The sequence below is a fragment of the Mustela nivalis genome, assembly GCF_964662115.1.
Source record: "Mustela nivalis genome assembly, chromosome: 12".
Taxonomy (NCBI): domain Eukaryota; kingdom Metazoa; phylum Chordata; class Mammalia; order Carnivora; family Mustelidae; genus Mustela; species Mustela nivalis.
This window is the reverse complement of record NC_139031.1, coordinates 43069790-43081891: the sequence shown is the minus strand read 5'-3', so window position 1 is coordinate 43081891 and position 12102 is coordinate 43069790.

Sequence of the window (12102 nt, the reverse complement as noted above, 5' to 3'; positions counted from 1 at the left end):
TATTATAATATTCTTATTGCAAGAGTCCTGAATAAAATCCTATTTTATTTTAACAAGTAGCAGAATAATTTTTCATCAACATCTAATAATAAAAATAATAGTTAATGTCCATTGAGCAGTGACTCTGTGCCTTACACCATGCTAAGAGCTTTGCTTTATACCCTTAAACCCACAGAACAACCCAGTAAAGCCAATTGTTTGCCTCCCCATTTTACAGATAAGGAATCTGAGCTTCAAAGAGTTTAAGTAACTTGCCAAGGACCACACAGTTCATAAGGGGAGAACCAGGATTCTCACTCCCCATTTGTCTCACTCTAGAGCCTGGTCTTTTTTTTTTTTTTTTCTTTTTAAGATTTTATTTATTTATTTGACAGACAGAGATGACAAGCAGGCAGAGAGGCAAGCAGAGAGATGGGGGGGGGGGGGGAAGCAGGCTTCCTGCTGAGCAGAGAGCCCAATGAGGGGCTCCATCCCAGGACCCTGGGATCATGACCGGCGCTGAAGGCAGAGGCTTTAACCCACTGAGCCACCCAGGTGCCCCTAGAGCCTGGTCTTTTAACAATTAAATAATATTAGCTTCCAAAGAAAATTTTTATTAAAAAAAATACTATAATCCCAACTAGGTAAAAGTCATACTATGCCCATAAACAAAAAAATAGGAAGGTATACACAAATGCCAAAATAGCTGTTTCATTAAAGAGATGATATTTTAGGAGCTTTATCTTTTAACTCAAATTTTTCTTGATATCATAAATTTATAATCTTATAATCAAAAATATATATCTATAAGACAGATTTATATTCTTATTTTAATTTTAGCCAGAGATAATCTGAGCCAACATAGTAATTTGAATGTTATCTATAGTCAGCTTATCAACATATTCACCATTGTATTTAGCCCACAACATTATAATAATGAAAGATAATGATAAATGTACTTCTTAAAACTTTTACAGCATTATTGTCTTCCTCACATACTATTTGCTACTATGGCAATAACAACTTGGTCAAATTTTTTCATCAGCCTCAAGCTGCTGATGCCTTGGTCTAAAAGTTGAACACAGTGCTTAAGACCTGAGTTCAAGTCCCATCCCCAGCACTCACTGGATGCATGATCTCATCAGATGTGTGAACTCACCAAATATGTGACCTTGGTTAATTCTCCTAGCCTTAGTGTCTCATCTATAAAAAGGAGATAACACAGTACTCACCTTGTAGTGTAATGCTGGTACATAAAGAATGCATAGGACAGTTTCTTAGCACATAGTAATCAATAAATGTTAGTTTCTATTGTTTCAATATAATATAATATATATTATATATTATAGTATGTATTATAATATTATATTGTATTATAATTGTAATATAATGTTATAATATTATATTACAATTATAATACAATATAATATTATAATACATACTATAATATATAATATATAATCCAATATAATAAAATATAATTATTTAATTTTTTTCTCCACACATTGACAATCATTTACAAACAAAACAAACAAAACAAAAAAAACTTCATTGCTTGCTGTCCAAAGAGCACCATTACATAACAAGATTCAGACACAGGAAGATAAAGCAACACGTATATTTTAAGACTAAGCTTCAGTTTTTCCTTCACAATAGAGGCTTTATTCTGGAGGGGGTGCTCTCTGATTAGTAACACTTCTTGCCTCCGTGACTGGAAGAAAATGCTCATTGTTAGGGTGTCAAAGTCCAGGAACAAATTCAACAAAAACAGCCAGATTGGTCTTAAGAAGTCAAGAAGACCCTTTTCCAAACAGCCCTCTCATTGAGTCTTCTTAACAGCATGGAAATGAGGTCCACTCAATTTTTGGAGTATTTGGCCTAGAGGCAAAATTTGCCATGATACCAAGAAGATTAAGTGAATAGGTTGTACATGTAATGATCTTTATGGTTCCTTTCTTCCGCACAGTTTTATTGAGGTTTATTAAGGTTTCCTTTCATTTTTAGTGAGGTCTATTAGGAAGATGTGACATCAGTAACAAGCCCAGCACTCTAAATAGCAGGCAAAAAATGGCAATATGATGGAATCCTCCTGAAATCTGTAACCTAGGGAGTGGAAAGAGTTGGGAGTTAAGAGTCTGTTATTGAATTTGACTTCTAATTCATATATTGTTCAAATTAGTAATTTTCTAGTATCCTCTAGAAAGTTGAATAAGATATATCTTTCTAAAATGATATTCAAAAAATAGCAGATGTGAGGGGCACTGGGATGGCTCAGTCAGTTAAGCCCCCAACTCTTGATTTCCACTCAGGTCATGATCTCATGGTCGTGGGATCAAGCCCCACATCAGGCACCACACTGATGAGGAGCCTGCTTGAGATTCTCTCTCTCTCCTCTCCCTATGCCCCTCCTTCCCACTAAAATAAATAAACAAATCTTTAAAAAAAAAATAGTAGATGTGGAGCGAGATCATGACAGAGAGCAACTGAGCAAAGAGCAGCCTCTCTAAGAGCTCTCTTCCTACTCAGGAAGGTTCCTCTGGAGTTAGCTTCCATTCCCTCAGCAGGCAATTTTCATTAAAAACAAAACAAAAAAAAAAAAAACCTTTGTAAACTAAAATCAGTAACTTGCTAAAGATGATGTTATTTCTTCTACTCGGACTCAGGGATCTTTGAAGCACAAGTGACATCAGAAAAGGGCAAGTTTGAACAAAGCCCACAACAGTTTTCTTGTGATATTTGCTCATTAGGTCCAGCTGCTGCCAGTTCTGGCCCAATGTGCACATTTATTTTCCTGGTCTGGGCCCTTCCATGAAAATCAAATCAAAGTCTGATGTATGCACACTCTTTCAAAGCCCTCGAACACCGATGATCTCACTTGGTCCCAGTTAGGCCCAAATCTGTCTATGAGCAAGGTGCCCAGACTCTCCAAAGGGTGCTGTGAACACCAAAGGGGAACAGCTTTCAAAGTTAGTATAAATAAGATTCCCCTGGTATGTGTGTAAAAACGCAGACTTCTAGGCTCCACTGTCAGATTCTGACTCAGTAGGCCCAGAAGAATGTGTTTTAACAAAAACCCCAAGTAATTCTGAGGTGGGTTTCTGAATGTACTTTGAGAAAGTTTGCTATGTTCCATACCATGCAACTTAATTAACTGAAGTCCATCTGACACTGTTCACCTTTATTTCACCTAGATTTATCATCTCTCCAATCAAATTTCAAGTTTAAATCTTAGCTTTGCTATTTAGTAGCTCTGTGATCTTGGGCAAGTGACCTGGCCTTCATGAACCTGTTTCCTCAGCTAAAACAAGGAAAAATAACTCCGAATGGGCTCATGTCCTCAGTGCTCACAATATTTACGGTTCTGCTCCTCATCTTGGACACCCAGAAAACTACGTTTCTGACCCACTGCATGTGGATGAGCCATATTTCAGGAGGACCAGATGGCAGTCCAAGCAAGATCAAACCCTAAATCTTCTGCCAAAGAGGAAAATACAGAACCAAATCAGAAACCTAGGAGTAGGGTGCCACTTGAGCTGGTACAGATCTGTGGACTCTCCATGTTCCTATCCCTCGCTCATGAAAGCACAGAAGTACCTGACAATATATCTTACCAATTGACATACTTTAAGCACTACCCATTTTAACCAATGAAAAATCACTTCTAATAACCTTTATACTGATTTAAAAATCCTTTAATGCAATTAGATATAACATAGTTGGAGCAATTCAAGGAATAATTGAAGAATTTAGGAATATACTTATTATTTCTGATCACAGTATTAATGTTAACTGCTCACTCCTAGAAGGCAGATTGAAACTCACACACACACACACCACTGTCTGGGTTGAACAGTAAATTACACACAACATAACACCAAGGATAACAGAAGTATGTGGGATCTATGTCCTTAATCCAAAAATGGGAGAGCTAGGACCCCAATCCTCTAACATCAAATGAACTGCTTTGTGCTTTTTGGCTTGCTTTCCCTCTGCCCTCAATCTTTCTCTGGTTCTATACCCTTCTCTTCCCTACCTTCCTCACCACACTTAATTGTTCTATTTCCACAGAAGAATCAATATGGCATCGTGGAAAGAGAACTGGACTAGAATCAAAAGGTCTCTATCTTTGCTCTGCCTGTGCTATGGGAGTCTGTTTATCTGTAAAGATAGTCAATATTTACTAAATGATTATCATGTCCCAAGGCATGGGTTAAATACCTTACATCAATTACCTTATAGAAATGAGGTCTATACCATTTCTATTTCCATTTCCACATAAGGAAATGGGCTCTGAGAAAGTTCAATTCAGGTAGCCAGGAAGTGTCACGGTCAGGGATTAAGATTCCAGAACCTCTTTCCCTGGCACCATCTTCCTGGAAGTAACAATGGGCCACCTGAAAATCTAACTAACTGCAAGTGATCCAGGATAAAGCATGTCATCAATAATGAATAAAAAGTTTATTTCAATTCCCTTTCTTTATTAAAGGGGAACAATAAGGCCATCTGTCCCATGGACCTCAGGACCTTTGTCCTGAAGATCAAATAATAAAGAGACTCTAGGGGTTTTCTAAGCTGTGAAGCATTCTTCCCCAAGTCTTCCACCCAACAGGAGCAAATACACTGCTAGAGCCTCAGGGATAAAAAGGTTACTCAAGTCTGACCTTAAGCAAGAACTGCCTTTGAAAGCAATGCTTCCAGTAACTATTAGGAAAGAGAATGAAAGGAAAGTGATTCGGAGAATTCTTAAGACTTGATAGGACACTGGGACCCAGGTTGCCTCCTGAAGTGGAAGGCAGTATGGCAGAGGAGCGCAGTTCCGGAAAGTAATGCCAGATCCATGGGGGCCAGCACTCGCCCAGCACACCAGTATTCCTTGTCATTAACCTAAGTTTTTAGAAGGCTGCTTGCATATGTTTAAATGAACTTGGATTTAGATTAACTTTAAATTAATGGTGTTAATGTTAACTGTTCACTCCTAGAAGGCAGATTAAAACACACACACACACACACACACACACACACACACACCACTGGGTTGAACAGTGAGTTGAACTTAGAACAGGGACATATCCAAGGAGATGCTGTTGAAGTGTTGAAGATTAAGACACTAGTGGCATCACCACCCACCCACTGATCTTTAAAATGATAAGAGTTTTATTTTCACATTACTCAATCTGCAGGGGAGAAAATTTGACACCCCAAAATATGTCTCTTTAGAATGAGGATTAATTTAGGCTGATTATTCTTGAGAAATAGAAGACTCAAGAAGTTCTTATTTCTTACCTCCCTTCCTAACTTTCCAAAATAATTTAGACAGATGACCTGCTGCAGGAATGGAGCCATCACCATAGATAACTACAGTATAATATAATCTAGGTATGGTAGACAGGGAGGATCCTGGAAAAGTCTGTTTGTTGGAATTCCTCTCTATGTCCCATTGTTTCCACATGGCCCAGTAAACATTTGTTTATCAGACATTTACTGTGTTCATTTTCAATTGTCTTCCTTCCCTTTGTACCCTACCCCTTTCTCCTTAGTCCAGAATGACATATACAACTCATTTTGCCTGTTTTTGGAATCTTTTATGTTTATGTGGATTCCCTGTAGTGTACATAATTAAATGTGATTTTCTCCTGTTAATCTGTCTCATGTCAATCTAATTTTTAGACTAGCCAGAAAAACCTTAAAAGGTAAAGAATTTTCCTCCTCAACAAGTCCGTTTCATTCAGCTAAAAAATTCCAAAAAAAAAAATCCAAATTAAAGTGATAAAGAATCATAATTTTCCTGATATTTTAGAAATTAACAAGACAGTGGCACTAAGGAGCTAGGCAGGTAGAGCAGAAAGATTAGGTAAATGAAAGCTACCTTGCATCCATGTTCTCTCTCCTCCACAGTATGCATCAAGGTGCAAAATCAAGAACTCAATTACGGCTAATACAATACACCTAAGAATAGTGACCCTTCTAGGTGGTTTCTATGAATTGACCAGTGATTTTCAAAAATGATCCTGACCAGCAGCATTAGCAGCATCTGGGAACTTTTTAGAAGTGGAAATTCTTATGTTGCCTGCCAGACTTACTAATCAAAAACTCTGGAGATGGGGCCCAGGATTCTGTGTTTTACCAGCCTCCCAGTTAGTGTAATACACACTTTGGGGGCACCTGGGTGGCTCAGTGGGTTAAGCCGCTGCCTTCGGCTCAGGTCATGATCTCGGGGTCCTGGGATCGAGTCCCGCATCGGGCTCTCTGCTCAGCAGGGAGCCTGCTTCCTCCTCTCTCTCTCTCTCTGCCTGCCTCTCTGCCTACTTGTGATCTCTGTCTGTATAATAGATAAATTTAAAAAAATCTTTAAAAAAAAAAAGAGTCTCTTGTAATACACACTTTGGTGGTAACAGAATCACCTGGGAAATTTGGTTAAAGTACTAAGAACCACCGCCCCCTTCCCAGCTCTATCCCATACCTATAAACCTGGGCCTCTAGAATTAGGTCTCCAGGTGATTATGATAAACACCAAAATTTGAGAACCTCTGGTTCTAACACATGAGGGTACTCAGTTCCAGGCAAATACTGATGAAGAAATTAATAGCCCACCAAAATGATATGAAATTTACTTTAAACTAAAAGCATCTGCTCAGTGGCAATAGTAAGAAACATTGCCTAAACTTAAACAGAGCCTCCCAAAAATATAGTTGCAATTGGCCCTCCTTTTCTGAGGGCATTTCCAGAGTAGGAAAAGACTGACACTTAACACTGGGAAGTGTGAAAATTCTTGTGCTGCCCACTAGCACCCAAAAATCACAGTAGAAACTTCCATACTTGCCCACTAAGCCCTAAACTACCCCTCTTTTTTTGTTGCTGTTGTTAAGCTGGTATATAAACCTTTACCTCTGGCTACTTGAAAAGTTACTCATTACTAAATATACCCTTAAGCAAATGTAAATAAAACTTGTCTCTTTCCCTTCATTTTTAGAAATGATAAAACTGAGCCTGATCTGCAATTCCAGCTATCTAAACCCACCACACTTCAAAGATTTAAGCTCAAATATCATCTTTTTAAATAGCAAAATATAGAAATTGAATAACTTTGCATACATATCGTAGGCAATATAAAACTCAGAATGTCATTTTTAATTGGTGATATTCTTTATGAAATAAAATAGAAGGAATGGAAAAAATTAGTTCTTATACAATCAAAGTTAAAGTTAGTAGTATTTATAGGTTTATTCATCAAACCAGAGCAGAAATTAATTGAATGCAAATTCCTAGAAATTGGTCTGAAGGCATCATAAATGTGTGAATTAATTGTGATAACCAAATATTCTGTCCACATCATCAAAAGCGTGGTAATATTCCTCCGTGGAGATATATATTTGTAATTCAACTAATATCACACAAATTAATATTGAAGAGTTTCACAGCAGACTTCCATATTCCATCCAATGTAACTATGATAGACCATATTAGATTATAAAAAATTAAATTTGCATCCTATATATTAGAAAATACTAAACTTCCATATACTTTGATAATACCTTACATTTGTATAGCACTTACAGTTTACAAATTATTTTTCTCCATAATTTCTTTTGAGTTTCATGTCATGTGAATTGGTACAACTCTACTTGTACTCATTTTATTTTATTTTTTAATTATTTATTTATTTATTTGACAGAGAAAGATAATGTGAACAGGGAACCCAATGCGGGGCTTGATCCCAGGACCCTGGGATCATGACCTGAACTGAAAGCAGGCACTTAACCAATGAAGCCACCCAAGAGCCCCTAATTTTACTCATTTTAAAAGAGCAGGTAATACAGGCTTAGACTACAGGTATCCTGTCCTAGGATTCAGGGATTAGCAGAACCCAGGTATCCTGACTCCAGATCTGGTTCTCTTTCCATTAATACCGCAAAAACAGGTCCTATGGATGGAAAAGACTAATATATTTAATTTTATTTTTTAATATTTTATTTATTTATTTGACAGAGAGAGAGAGAGAGATTACAAGTAGGCAGAGAGGCAGGCAGAGGTGGGGGAGCAGGATTCCTGCTGGGCAGAGAGCCAGATGCGGGTCTCGATCCCAGGACCCTGAGATCATGATCTGAGCTAAAGGCAGAGGCTTAACCCACTGAGCCACCCAGGTGTCCCAAGACTAGTATATTTTAAAATGATAAATCCATCCTTGCAAGGACAGTATGTATGTATCTTCTCATAATTTTTGTTTAGGAACGTTGTTTGAATGACCTAAGAACAAATAAAAGCTAATGAATAAACTCACAATATTTTTTAGAAGAAAATTCACAAAGGAATAGGAATACACGTATCCTTACCTCTCATGAGTCAATGTGTAAGCCAATCTACCTCTCCACCAACCTCATCTTTTTCTCTTTAGGGGAAGCAACATTGTCTACTGATTACACTGAATCCTTTTTGAAAACTCAACAGACAACAGCAGTGAGAATAATCACAACCTTGCCTGGGATAAAGTGGGAATTCATATGAAACAAAAGGCCAGTTGATGTATTTAGTAATTACTAGTGTGAGAGTTTTTTTGTTTAAATACAGGTACCAACTAAAGACTTTTATGCCCATTTACACAGAATAGCACCTGTCCTATAAAACGGAGCCTTTGAACATCTTAAACTAAAAATTGAAAACTTTCACTAGTCCCTTCAGTTTTAGCTGAAGAGTCCAGAGATCAGGTTCCAGCATAATACTGAATATTTGCATAGCATTTTGCAGTTTCATAGTTCTTCTACATGCACTGTGTCTTGGTTAGATTTTCCAGCTATCTAGTGAGATTCAAGTTATTATCATCCTTATGTCACATATGACAAAATTGAGGCTATAGGAAAGCATCCTTCCCAAGATCACAATGAAAGCAGTAGATGGAGACTCAGGTCCACCTGACCCCAAATATTATGTGCTTTTTTCACCTCTCCCTTGATGCCTATCTTAACAACGTCTACCTCCAACCATGCACCACAAGCCATTTCAGAAGAGACTAGTTCAAATACTGGTTTCCTTCTTCACACATGGAACCAAGGTCTTAAACAAACAGGGATCTTCTGTACTTTTCCCAATTCTCCTGGAAGGAGATGGGAAGATGAGCCTCATTTATCCCTATCTTTCCAAGACAACAAGGAAGACATCTGTGCGTGATTCTGGTGACAGTACAAAGCTGGGTAAAGGGATCCTTACAGTGTAAACTGCCTTGCATGTATTGTTTAAATCCCTGTGAAAAATGGTCTTTCCAAAATAACTCTGTTGAACCAGAAATGAATCTTAACTTGTTAAAAAAAAAAAAAAAAAGTTATGGCCAAGAGAACAAGGAAAGTGAAGTACTTTTGAGAAACAGAGCCTTTATTTCTTCCCCTGGTGGTTAGAAGAACCCCACAGGTCTCCAGGCAGCAGATCTCTGCGTTCCCTACATCCCTATACAAAATAGGACTTACCCGTGGCGCTACCGCTTCGGGGCGAGCCGGGCTGGGACATACTCTCTGCACGCTTCAGAACCGGGGACAGCTCCGGACTCGCTAACTTCGCGCACTCCTCCTCGCTGGGCGCCGCGGCCTGAGCCTCCCAGGCTGCCGACGGATAGGGCGTCTCTGCCCGCCCGGGTCCTAGCCTCCGGGTCTTGGGAAAGGCGAATGTGTCTCTTCGAGCAGCGGGAGCAGCCGGTGGCTCCTCGCGCTGCGGTGGCGACGAGCCCAAGTGCACCACAGAGCTGCGGGACCGAGCCAGCGCGGAGGAGAAGGAGCCCATCTCAGCGGGCCACTCTGGGCCCAGGTGAGCGGCCACGTCTCCCCAAGGGACCCACACCCCTTCCCTGCCAGAGACTTACACCTTCCTCTCGCCGGAGCGCCCCCAGTCTCTGCTCCGCCGCCGACCCCGCGGGTTGCAGCCCCTTCTGACGGAGGAGGAGAAGGCTGAAGGGAGGGCGTGCTCCAGGGTGGACCCAGGACAACCTGTGCCCGACAGTCTGGTAAATGAGGACACTTGGAGGGGTCGGCGTGCAGCTGCTCTCTAGAGCCCTTACTGAAGGGTGGGGGAAGGAAGAGGCGTGGCATTAAAGTGAGAGATACTTTTTTCTCTACTTTCTGTACTTGGTTGGTTCACCTGGGGCCAAGGGCCCGGCATGTCCTTGTTGCTCCTTTCTGGGCCTCCTTTGCCCCCCAGAAGATTAGAGGGTTTAGTGAGGTTAGAGAAGGAGCCTACATTTGTTTTCTTCTCAGTTACTCTTCTTAGAGCCAATGTCACTACACTTCCAGACTGTGTTTTCTAGAGGAGCCCTGCTGCCAGCTGTCCCTGAAGATTTGGCAATCCCCCTCCCCAGCGTGCCTCCTCCCTTGGCCCTCACCCTGGGCGCCTTCCTCTGTGGAAACCAAGACTTTGGGAGCTGGGGGGTTTGAAGTCTCAGAGGATGGCGGAGGCGCAAGGGGGGGACCACTCAGATAATTCCTTGCAGGGAGGCAGATGCCGGCGGGCCCTGGAGGCTCTCAAGACGGGAAGCCAGAGCATCCAGGGGCCATATTAACAGGCCTACACAGCTGGCCCCAGCTTTTCTCTGATTGCAGTGGAAAGGTGGTGAGACCTAATGTGGGACCAGAAGCAGAAAGGGAAGCCTGGTATTATGTTTCAGCTAAAATCCTGTTGCCCAGATTGGTTTTAGGTCTTACCCAAGGTTATGCAGTCAGTTGAGTTGGGTTGGGTTTTATGTCTGGAACCCCTTTATCATTATTTATTTATTTATTTATTTATTTATTTTTGACAGAGAGAGACAGAGGGAGGAGACAGGGAACACAAGCAGGGGGAGTGGGAGAGGGAGAAGCAGGCTCCCCACAGAACAGGGAGCCTGATGAGGGGCTTGACCCCAGGACCCAGGGACCATGACCTGAGCCGAAGCAGATGCTTAAAGACTGAGTCACCCAGGTGCCCCTTGGACTCCTTTTTCTAGATCCAGTCTCCTACCACACTGCTTCCTATTTCAAAGGTTTTAAAGCATTGAACTGTGAAGTCAAACAACTGTGTGATACACAGCATATCTAAGGTTGAAGCGTGTGAAAAGACTATCAGTGATTCCACGATTGGCCTGGGATCCATCCCTCCCTTCCTCCTCATTCAGTGTCCTTTCTGTGACAGCATGACACTTGACATTGTCATCTGTAAAATGGCATACAAATAAGTATATGTAAAGTAGTATTAGCATAGAGGTAGCTTCCAGATCAATGAATCCCAAGATGAAAAGAGAAAAAAAATGTTTTTAAAATCTTCAACTGTGGGGCACCTGGGTGGTTCAATCAGTTAAGCATCTGCCTTCAGCTCAGGTCATGATCCCAGGGGTCCTGAGATTGAAACCCACACTGCACTCCTTGCCCAGTGGAGAGCCTGCTTCTCCCTCTGCCTACCATTCCCCCTGCTTGTGCTCTCTCCCTCCCTCTCTGACAAATAAATAAATAAAATCTTTTTTAAAAAATAAAATAAAGTAAAGTAAAGTAAAATCCTCAACTGCTATTTAGAGAAGATAAGTCAAGGAGTTAACTTGAATAGGACACCTTCAGGTCCAACACAATCCTCTGTTCTTAGCATTGTTTGCTGTGAGGAGGGCAAAAGCTGAAATCTATGGACCCTCTACCATTTAAGGAAACACACACTATGATCCCCATACCATATAAGGACCATGCAGTGTCCTCTCACCTCTCTTAACACTACAAATTCATCTTTTCAGGGCAGTCAAAAGAAATGCAACAGGGTCTACTTACCCAGATGTCTGTATGGCTATATTGATTTTTTTTTTTAATTTTAATCACTTTTCATTCTTCCCTTGCTCACTTGATGGCTTAATAGTCCCTGGTATAAATTCTCACTCTGGGCAAAGGACTTTTTAGAAAGGGAGCTCCCTGGGTAGACATTCCCTATTCTTGCACCTGGATTTGATTTTCTTGCAAACCTGACATAGGCATCATCGGCAATAGTATAAAGATAGGTGTGGAAAGAGGTAAGATGTTCTGGACTTTGGCTAAGTGACATATTCCATTTGGCTGTGCCTGTTGTGAAAGTACCTAACATAGTATTTCTGAATGGGATGGTAATGGATCCTAAGCCTCCAGAGTTCTCTCTGCC